Source organism: Lactuca serriola, chromosome 8, assembly GCF_051521515.1.
Source record: "Lactuca serriola cultivar US96UC23 chromosome 8, Lser_US96UC23_V15, whole genome shotgun sequence".
NCBI lineage: Eukaryota > Viridiplantae > Streptophyta > Magnoliopsida > Asterales > Asteraceae > Lactuca > Lactuca serriola.
The window spans coordinates 312,755,480-312,766,044 of record NC_136415.1 but is presented as its reverse complement, the minus strand read 5'-3'; positions in this window follow the sequence as shown (position 1 = coordinate 312,766,044).

Genomic DNA, 10,565 nt, shown 5'->3' with positions numbered 1-10,565 from the left:
TGAGCTAGAGGGGTTCTAATATAGTGTGGAAAACCAAGGTTACACCATGTAAACCCTAATGACTTTCCATATCCCTCATGTTTCATGGGTTAAAACATCCATGGAGTATCCATGGGTTACCACATGGGTTTAGCCCAACAGGAAGAACTACGGATCATAAGCCCACTTTATAAGAAAGAATGATTTACCAAATCAACCCCTAATATTTAATTTGTCTCTTTTGATCACAACATTAATTCCAAATTAATTCTTGATCAATACTAATTAAATAATATGATTTCATATTAATATATTAGAACTTATAATTGTAACAACCCGAAATTTGTTCCTTCGCCGTAACTGTTTCGTCAAAAACTCGTTTTGATCGAATTGTTCCGCTTTCATCTTTCAACTAGGTAAATTAAGTTAAACTTTTATTTTGACCTTGTAAGCATTCCAACATGTTGGAAACATGTGAAAACGTCTCAAACTAGTAACTTGAAAAATTATAGTTTTGACCATATCGGGTAACGACAACTTAATCGGGTGCGACCCAAAGCATCGGTTAACGTTGGTATCGGGTAGAATTCCTCTGTGTATCCAAGTCAAACCATATTGAAAGTTGATTAAGCCTCATTTGAAGCTTTTTCACTCTCTCTCTAACCTCTCTCCTCAAATCCATCTTGTTGAGCCAAAATCATCCATTTCAAGCCTCAAAACACCAAGGTAATCATCTTAGCTCCTAGTATAACATCCTTAGCCTTCATTTTCGTGTTTAAATCATGTGTTAGGACCATACACATGAGTTTATGTCCATGGATCAGCCTTAGGCCGTGAACACATGTAAATGGGGTTTTTGAGCCTTAAAACCCTTCCAAATCACCATAGGAGCTTAGATATGGCTTACGGACTTATTGGATTAGACTTAGAACACCTTGAATATCATTTTTGAGGAGTAAACATGAGTTTAATGCCCAAGAATATGCTTGGGCCATAAACTCATATGCATGGGTGGTAAACTCCTTTTTGGGTGTTAAAATGCAACTTACACACCTCATAAGCATTGGAATAAATCCTAGAACCAACCAAAAATCATTTGGGGGCCTTAAACATAACAAAAACACTCTAATTGAGAGTTTACGGCCAAAGAATATGCTCCAGGGCGGTAAACTCCTAAAAGTGTGTCAATTGATGCCCTAAACTCACCCCAAGCCTTGTAAAACTTAGTTGAATCATTTGTGATTAATCCTTGGCCTTCAAAACAATTAAGATTGATGTGGGTGAGACTTTACGGCCGTAAACACTTAGTTTACTTCCATAAACTCGTCTATTAGTCCATATAATGATTTTGTCCCTTTCAAATGCCCAAAAACCAAACCTAGCAACACCCCCGTATTTGATTTAAGGCCATTTAACACATAAAAACACCCACCATGAGTTTACGGCCATAAACTCATGGGGATGTGGTGTTTAGGGCCGTGAATACTTGCTAGAGTTTACTCTTGAAGAGTAAGCTCTATATCCTAGCCATTCATGTCCAAAAACGTCACCCGGGTCACTTCAAACGCCTATTTTGGAGTGTTTTCGCGTCTTAGAATGTTCAAGTGTCTCTAATTAGTTATTTAAATCTAATTAGATATATTTGTGTATTATTTAATATTACATAGGAACCTCGCTCGTATTCAAGCCTCGGTTCGACGTTTAGCATCCCATTCGACACATTTCCGCGTCCGGTGAGTTCATACCCCTACCCTTTTTCAATGGTTTTTCAATGTTTTCAGGGGCGGAATACAACCAAGGGTACAAGAGTATCTTGTACTTAAACTCATAATTTCAGCTAAATGGTTTCATCATTGTACATTTTATGAATTGAAAACCTTTTTACCAAACTGTTTTATCTCACAAAGTTGTTGTTCAAAACGATTTTCAGTTCTTATTATACACTGTTATGTTGTATACTTCACATTTGATTGTTCACATTTATATTGATAGAAAACATAAAACATTACAATGTCTGTATTAAAACACTTAGGTTCGAGTGTAAAAGACAGACACCATTAGAAAACATAAAACATCTGTATGTCCTTAACAATACACCTAGGCTCGAGTGTGAAAGACAAACACCATTATAACACATAAATCATATGTAATGTCCTTAATAATATACCTAGGCTCGAGTCTAAAGGACAGTCACCCTTAGATAACATAGAACATTTGTAACGTCCTTAATAATACACCTAGACTTGAGTGTAAAAGACAGGCATATTAGAACTTAGTTAGTCATAGATACTACTTCCTTAGGCACGAGAAGTAAAGAGTAATCTTAAAGATTGGAGACACGTCCTCTGTAACACTTCCTTGGCACAAGAGAGTGGAGGACTAACCCTGTAACCAGAATCTCGTGGAGGGAGAACATGACTTGAGTGTATAGATCTATACGGGACTGACAATCCCGCACCTGGCTGCTAGCTACAGCCGAACCGAAAGGTTCAAGGGTGACGAAAGTCATAAAAAGGATATTGGCCCTGGACCGAGTCATATCTAGTCTGAGTATGTTTAAGGACTCGCAATCAAGATTATTAACACTTTACACTTAATTATTGGCTTTATGTACGTAATAAAGCTAATGTACATTTAAGGATAATCGGACTATCTGTACACACACACACATTCAGGAAAACATGGGGTTTTCCTGGGGATAACATTGAACATAATCAGAATCAGTAACAGTTAGCACACACCGAATTGGTATCAGTAATAGTTCGTACACACAGAATCAATAACAGTTCACAGATACACACATGTAGGAAAATGTAGGATTTTCCTGAGTAGCAGTAGTTCGTAACCAGAAAAGTGTAACAAGTTAGATAACTAAACTTTACAATTCATAAGAACAATCGTGTTTTCATTGTACATCTTTTACATTGCAATTTGGATTTGGTAACTAACTTTTAAGAAAATATGGGATTTTCTTGGTTAACCACTTTTTCAGGAAAGTAAAGGAACTCGTTCTTTTCATAAAACAAACCGCTTATGAACTCACCAGCTTTATGCTGATTTTCAAAATGCTTGTATTCTCAGGTTTTCCTTAGACAGGTATCCCGCGTCCTTTTGTAGAAGACGAAGTGAATGGAAGTCACGTCTTTCTTTTGTTTAACATATGTATCTATGAAACTTGTACTACTTTACTTTTCAACTGATGTAATGAAATCTATGTAATGTAATGTTTTGTGTTTTACTTCGCTTACTATGTACATTGGTTATGATATTCACATGATGTCACCTCCGCCCCGAGACGTTTCCGCCTTCAGTTTCGGGGTGTGACAATAATATATTACTAAACTATAAATAACCTCTTCTTAATTATCCATCTTTCAAATTGTTCTGGTGCCATGCAACCCAAATGGACCATGCTACTCTCGGGTGAAATACGTACGAATAATATTTATGGGCTTAGACACGTAATCCAACATTACTACGGTTGGATTTGTCGACATTGTTTCCATTTTCGTTTGTATTGTTAGTGTTTAGTTGTGCCAGGACAACTGTCACGGCACCTGTTATGACAGCTTGGATGGTTGCGGAGTCTATCTGTAGAGTTGGTGTTTTGCCAGTGTGTTGCTTATTTCCATGGGAAAACATGATTCTGTAGCATGAGGAGAAACGAGCGCGTAACTAACCATGGTCAATTCTAGTTGTATTCATCCATTTATATTTACATATAAATTTCAGGTGTTGTTGAACGATTCTCAATGTTTCGACCTACATCCATATGTTGTATTTATGGTAAAGAGTAGAAATAGGCATTGTACGAACGTTAAATTTATCAAAATAGAATGTAGTTATCAATGCAGTTAGTAGATTCGGATTACATGGGTTCTTGGAGGGTGTACCTCTCTTGATTTACTACTACTAGTTGTGATGAAAGACATAATAAGCCTAGGACATAGTGCGAGTAGGGTAGTAACTCTCATATGACGAAATAGCACACAAGGTGCTCAACCATTTTACTCATTTCACGTGTGGCCTTTCCCACTCTCTATTTTGCTAAGGTTGCTCTAGCCTCAGCTGCAATGATTTGTTGTATTATGGTGGCCACTTCCTCCTCTAAGGAGCATAAACGGTCGGTAAGATCCTCCTGCTCTGCGTGCTGGCTTGACATTGTTTCCAAAGGGTAAGGCTCGCTAAGGATCTCTCTGGAGTCTTCATCCTTGTTTGACTCCTCATCATAATCCTCCCCCTTGTAGTCCATCTCCTGGTATTCTTCAGGACCCACTTCTGGGTTTTGCTCTTGAACCGCTTCTGGCTCCTCCTCGATCCATTCGTCGGCTACCAGAGCAGGGTAATGGGGGTCATCATGATGAAATTCAGCCATGTCGTCTATGTGAGAGTAGAGGTATGAGAAACACGTAGAAGATTTAACTGTGGGGGTTCATATGGTATCCTAAGATAATCCTAGCATTTTAATTATATGATTGATATTTGAGTTTCCTGGTATACGAATTTGATAAGTTTTTAGACTTATTGTTATTACTTAGTATCATAAAATACTCCTATAGTATTTTAAACTTTATGTTTGATTCTAATATTCTCATGCATGTAAAGTTGGTAAGTTTTAGACTTGTTTTAACGTGACTATCACACCCAAACACATGTTGGTCATTTCTCAAATAAATATAGTTGATCAGGCTATATTTATCCCATATATGATTACATAACTATCTAGGTTTGACTGTAGTGTCCAACATCTAAATACTTTTGTTTTGTTCTTATCATAATACTGTCCTAGTATGTGTGTATACTTTTATAAATATAAGGTATACTTTTAGTTAGAGAGTTTTAGTCCCATTGTATTTATAGTTGTATAACTTGTATGGTTTGATATACTAGTTCACTATAAACAATGCTCTGATACCAATCTGTCACAACCCCAAACCAGAAGGGCAGATGGAGTGACTTCATGTACATTGTCATGACAATTGAATAGTAATGAAGCATAGCAACACAAACATTCATACATTAAGATTTCAAGTATTACATTATATACAAACACAATTGTTCCAAAAGCTGAATACAAATAATTGAAAATTAGGAAAAACATGAGAGGACGACGCAGGCCCTCAAGAAGGGTTGAGTACCCGTCTTCTGGTTCCCTGAGAATACAAGTGACTTTGAAAAGTGTCAAAAACTAAGTTGGTGAGTTCATAAGCATTTTTGTGAGAAAAGGGTTTTTCAATTGTTTCGCGAAAGACCGTTTCGTATTTTCTAGAAAATCTGATATTTTCTTTAATATGAACTGAAATTATAAGTAACTGCTTTGTATCTTTTCCTTGTAAAGTAATAATGTAAATTCCAACAGAATCCAATATTTTCTTTAATATGAACTGAAATTGTAAGTAATTCCTTTGTATCTTTTCCTTGTAAAGTAATAATGTATACTTCCAGAAAATCTAGAATTTTCTTAAAGGTGAACCGTAATCTTAAACCGTAAGACCAAGACGGAAGTGAATATTCTACAAAAAATAGTATACAGTTTTGTTTATTTTAATAAAACCAATGAAGTATAAGCTTATCGTAAAACAAAATCGTTTCGCTAATCTCTATGTGAGTTCTTATAACCATGCTAATATGACTGATACGCCTGAACACGACGATGTTCAGGCGTCGGAGCCGGGGTGGGCCATTGTCACGCTAGACATGCCAATCTAACTGTAGCTAACAACTGAGGTGTGGGGTTGTAAATCTCGTATAGATCTATGCACAATGGTCTTGCTCTCCCTCCAGGAGACTCTGGTTATAACATAAGACTTACAGTGTACGCTAGGTATGTACGGTGAAGGAAAGTATCACAAGAGCATTAACAAATTTATATGAACACTGACTCTCTTTACATCCAAGATATGATAATTATACCTTTAAATAATTATATGTATTTTTGAAAGGTGTAGTTTGTGACTTCCAAATTGTACCATTTATAGTTTATCTTCTTGGTTGAAACTATTTATATAACCCTTCATATAAATATAGTTGTGTATTAGCATGAAAATATGAAATCAAAACGTAATATTTTGTGGTTAAAACCGACTGGATTAAAGAATGACCATAATGTAACCATTTGTGTTAGTAAAGCTATCTTTTAGTAAAAATTTCCAAAATCCATGTAGTTTTACAAATCATAATTTTTCTTTTGATTTTATAACTTAGTTTATGTTTACTTTCACAAAATGCATATCACAAATGTTTATGCCAAAACTAGAATAAATCATAACTTATGTAAACAATATTTGATCTTTAACATATGGATGAAAATAAATGAAATTATTTGTGGGATAAACAAAGTTTTACTTGTAACCCCCCTCCCCTAAAACATGGAAACAAAACTTGAAAATATGGGGGTATGAACTCACCTTGGTTTGGTTTAGTGGATGATTTGAAGTGTTCTAAAGAGATTTCGAGCCCTAATACAAAAAGAGTTTTAATAACTCTTTGAAGCGTAAGATACCCTAAGGATGTCATCATATAATATTAAGTAAAAATAGGGTGAAATCAACAAAATAATGTGTATAATTACTAACCAAACTCGAAATTACTTACAAGGATCGAGGGATGTTACTTGGAAAATGTTGATCTTGAAAGACTCTAGGTTTGTTCTTGGGAGAGTTTTGAAATATTGCTAAGTGAAATGAGGGAAGGATCTTTGGATGATTTTACTGTCGTGAAAAATGGGGCTGAATGGGGTTAGGATATTAATTAGATTATATGGGGGAATATTAACTTGGATATCTGTGGAATAATTCATGGATGTATGTTGGTTAATTACATGGGAACCTTTGAATTATATGGGGAAATATGAATGGACATCACATCCTAAAGTCTTCCATTTTTGTCTTTTTTCCACTCTAGACCGTAAAGATTCTTTGGAAACTTTATTGTGATTTACATAGGAAGGGTTTACGGTTCTTATATCCCCCTTTATATGGGTTTTTGGCCAAAGTGTGGTCCACTAAGGGGTTTTCGGCCAAACATTGATTCCCTAAGGTAGTCAACGGCCAATCTAAAGTCCTTTAGCGTGTTTTTGGCCAAGCTAAGGTCCCTTAGGGTGTTTTCGGCCAACTATGGCCCAATTTGAGGGGTTTACGGTCCTGGATGGTCCCCATGCAGATGTTTATGGTTTTTGTTAATTGGAAACTCAAATATGTGTGGCCTTAAAGTTCGAGTGTTCAATATCGTGACACAATTACAAGTTATTGCAACTTGAACTCCAATTTATTTGTCTAGTTTTGCCTTGAGAAACTTGTTTACTTTCAAGAGGTTATCTTATATATGATTTCCAAAGTGTACACATCCATATACATGCACTTATGCCCTTTTGGTTTTCAAGGTTTTTCATTGTAATAGGGTTACAATTTAGACATTACTTGATCCAAATCATTCGGGTTGTCACACTAACTATCTATTGTGTGGATGCAGGGTTGACTGTGGAATAATCATTTTAATTATTTTAAAAAAGTTATTACTACATATTATTGAATTAAAGATAATTGACAAATACCATCTAAAATCATTGTAAGGGTATTTTAGTTAATTAACAAAAATTCAAAAAAATTGTTGATATTAGGGAATAATTATTTTTCGTAACTTTAAAAATGTAATTTTTTGGTAATAAATATATTAATTCAAACATTCAAAAAGAATGTGTTTTATGATTATCTTGAACAAATCATAAAATTCTAATAGAATACTATAAACATATATTATTAAGATTAATAATTGTTAATGAATATAGATTTTATATGAAAATAATTTTAAAATCTTAAAATCAGTAATTACATTCGTTCTTAAAAAATACAACTATGAACATAAATTAAACTCATTTAGAAAGAATGCGACTAATAATTGTTAACAATTACATTTATTCTTAAAGAATAAAATTAAGAACGGTTAAAAACCAAATAAGAATATTAAAAGTAAGTAAAACACTAATACATTGTAATAGAATATTGTTGCTAATCCATTTGAACATAATATATTGCTAATCCATTTTGACAAAAAAATTGTTAATCAATTCAGAATGAATACTGTTGCCTTAGTTTCCATTCTTCTCCAGGCTTCAAACCGCCCTTTCAATTGTTGGTGCGTCTGTCACATCCCCAAACCAGAAAGGCGGAAACATTCGGGGGTGGATGACTTCACGTAGTATCACAACAATTGAATATTGTAAAGAAAGTAACACAACCATCATATATATAATGAAAACGTATATTGTTGCGTTATACATATTAGCAAAAGAATATTACAATATGATGATATAAATGTTTAATAATAAACGTCCTTAGCGTTCCTTCTTCAAAAGCTGGTAGTTACCTGTATTACTGATTCCCTATGAAATACAAGTGGTTTCAAAAAAGTGTCAACAGTTAAGTTGGTGAGTTCATAAGTGTTTTGCATTGAAAGGTATGTCCTTTTGGTAGTAAATCGATGAAAGAGGTTTTCAGAAAATCCAATATTTTCTATAAATGGTTTGAAAAGTTCCCAAAGTTGGAGTGCGTTAGTATGTTTCATACTTGAATAATAATGATAAACTTTGTGCTGAAAATAATGTGGAAAACTAAATGCATATTTGAATCTCGTAAATCAAACTTGTTTTTATACTTTTTATGTGAGTTTTATAACCATACTATTGACATTGACTGCCTGTAACAACATTCTTCAGGTGTTGTAGTGTTATGACATTTGTCACCCCAGACCTGCCGGTCTAACTATAGCTAATAGTTTAGGTGCGGGGTTGTCAATCCCGTATAGATCTATACACAAGTATCACGCTCTCCCTCCAAGATATTATGGTATATAATACAGGACTTGAAATTCATACATAAGAGTACATTGAAGTTTGAATATCTCACATTGCTTGGTATAAATAGATTTACGATAAGAAAGACTTTACTTCATTTGAAAGTATTTCGTTTGTCAAGATGTATATGTAAAAATGTATGAATAACTTGCTAACTATACTCTTTATAGTTTCTCAAAAAGTATGCTTCCATTTAGTAAAAATAACTTGGTGATATAATAGCCCTTTAAACATAAAGATGTTTGTATCGATACTCTATAAGATAGATATTACATTTACCTTTATAAAATGATACTTTGACTTGTAATGTACTTGTATTCCCCCCTAAAACATGAAAAGAATTGAAAGGTAGGGGTATGAACTCACCCGTTTGGTTTGAAGAGAGAGAGGCTAGAGTTGAGCAGAACTTCGACTGCGGAAAGCTGCACCTTCGGACTCTTCGGGGGTCTCGGTAGCGTAGATCTTTCGTCGGGGGCTCGGGTGCGGAAACCAAGGGCGTCAGGACAGCTTCTGGGTCTTGAAAGTATGAGAGGGTGACCAGGAGTTTAAGAAAGTGTGCAAAAACCCGTAGCTCAAGCCCTCTATTTATAGCGCTGGAGGATCGCGTACACGGGGCGTACCACCGGAGTACGCTGGGCATAAAAATGCATCATGGCTTACGAATCCGGTCTAGCTAGCGTAGAGCACTCGAGCCGATGGGACTTGACACTGGGTCTAGTACGGTGGGCGTAATCCGGTCTCCCATCTTCTAAATTCCGTAACTCTCGCGTTCGGGCTCCGTTTTTCGCGTTCTTTATACCCACGCGTAGGTGAGATTATGCTCTACAACTTTCATTTAGACTCCGTCGGCTAATTTTGATTTTATTTTTAATGATATATTTTTAATAGGCCGGGACTGCTAAAGTCCGTTAAAAAAAATTCATAGTTTCTTTATTCGACGTCGGTTTTCGTTTGTCTTTTTATCATTTTACTCCTATCATGGAGAGCTTCAACTCTCGTTTAGGTTGCGTTAGCTAAATAACACTCGATCTTCAATTCGAGTTTTTAGCCCTCTACTACTATTACGAAACTTTGGAAATTCGTAACTTCTTCATACGAGGTCCAATTTGGGTGATCTTTTAATGTATGTTTATAGTTTAACGAACTCCTCATCTTTTGTTTAGATACTTAAGGCTAAAATGCATTTTATTGAAATTTCACTTTTTACGTTAAATAGCGTTTTAACGGTGTGTCGTAAATATACGATTGATTATAATTTCTTCAATATAACCCGGTTTTGAACGTTCTTTACGTTTTTGGAAACCTTGGCATGATATCTAATATTTGATGCATCCCAACTTAGATATTTGAACACTTTATTTTTGAGGTTAATTTAGTTGATTCCAAATAGTTTTCGTAGGATCGCGTACGCGGGGCGTACCACCGGAGTACACTGGGCGTACGCGTTACGCGGGGCGTACTTTGGTTACGCGGGGCGTAAAAATGTGTCACGGCTTACGACTCTGGTCTAGCTAGCGTAGAGCACTCGAGCCGATGAGACTTGACACATGGTCTAGTACGCTGGGCGTAATCCGGTCTCCCATCTCCTAAATTCCGTAACTCTCGCGTTCGGGCTCCATTTTTCGCGTCTTTATACACACGCGTAGGTGAGATTATGCTCTACAACTTTCATTTAGACTCCGTCGGCTAGTTTTGAATTTATTTTTAATGATATATTTTTAATAGGCCAGGACTG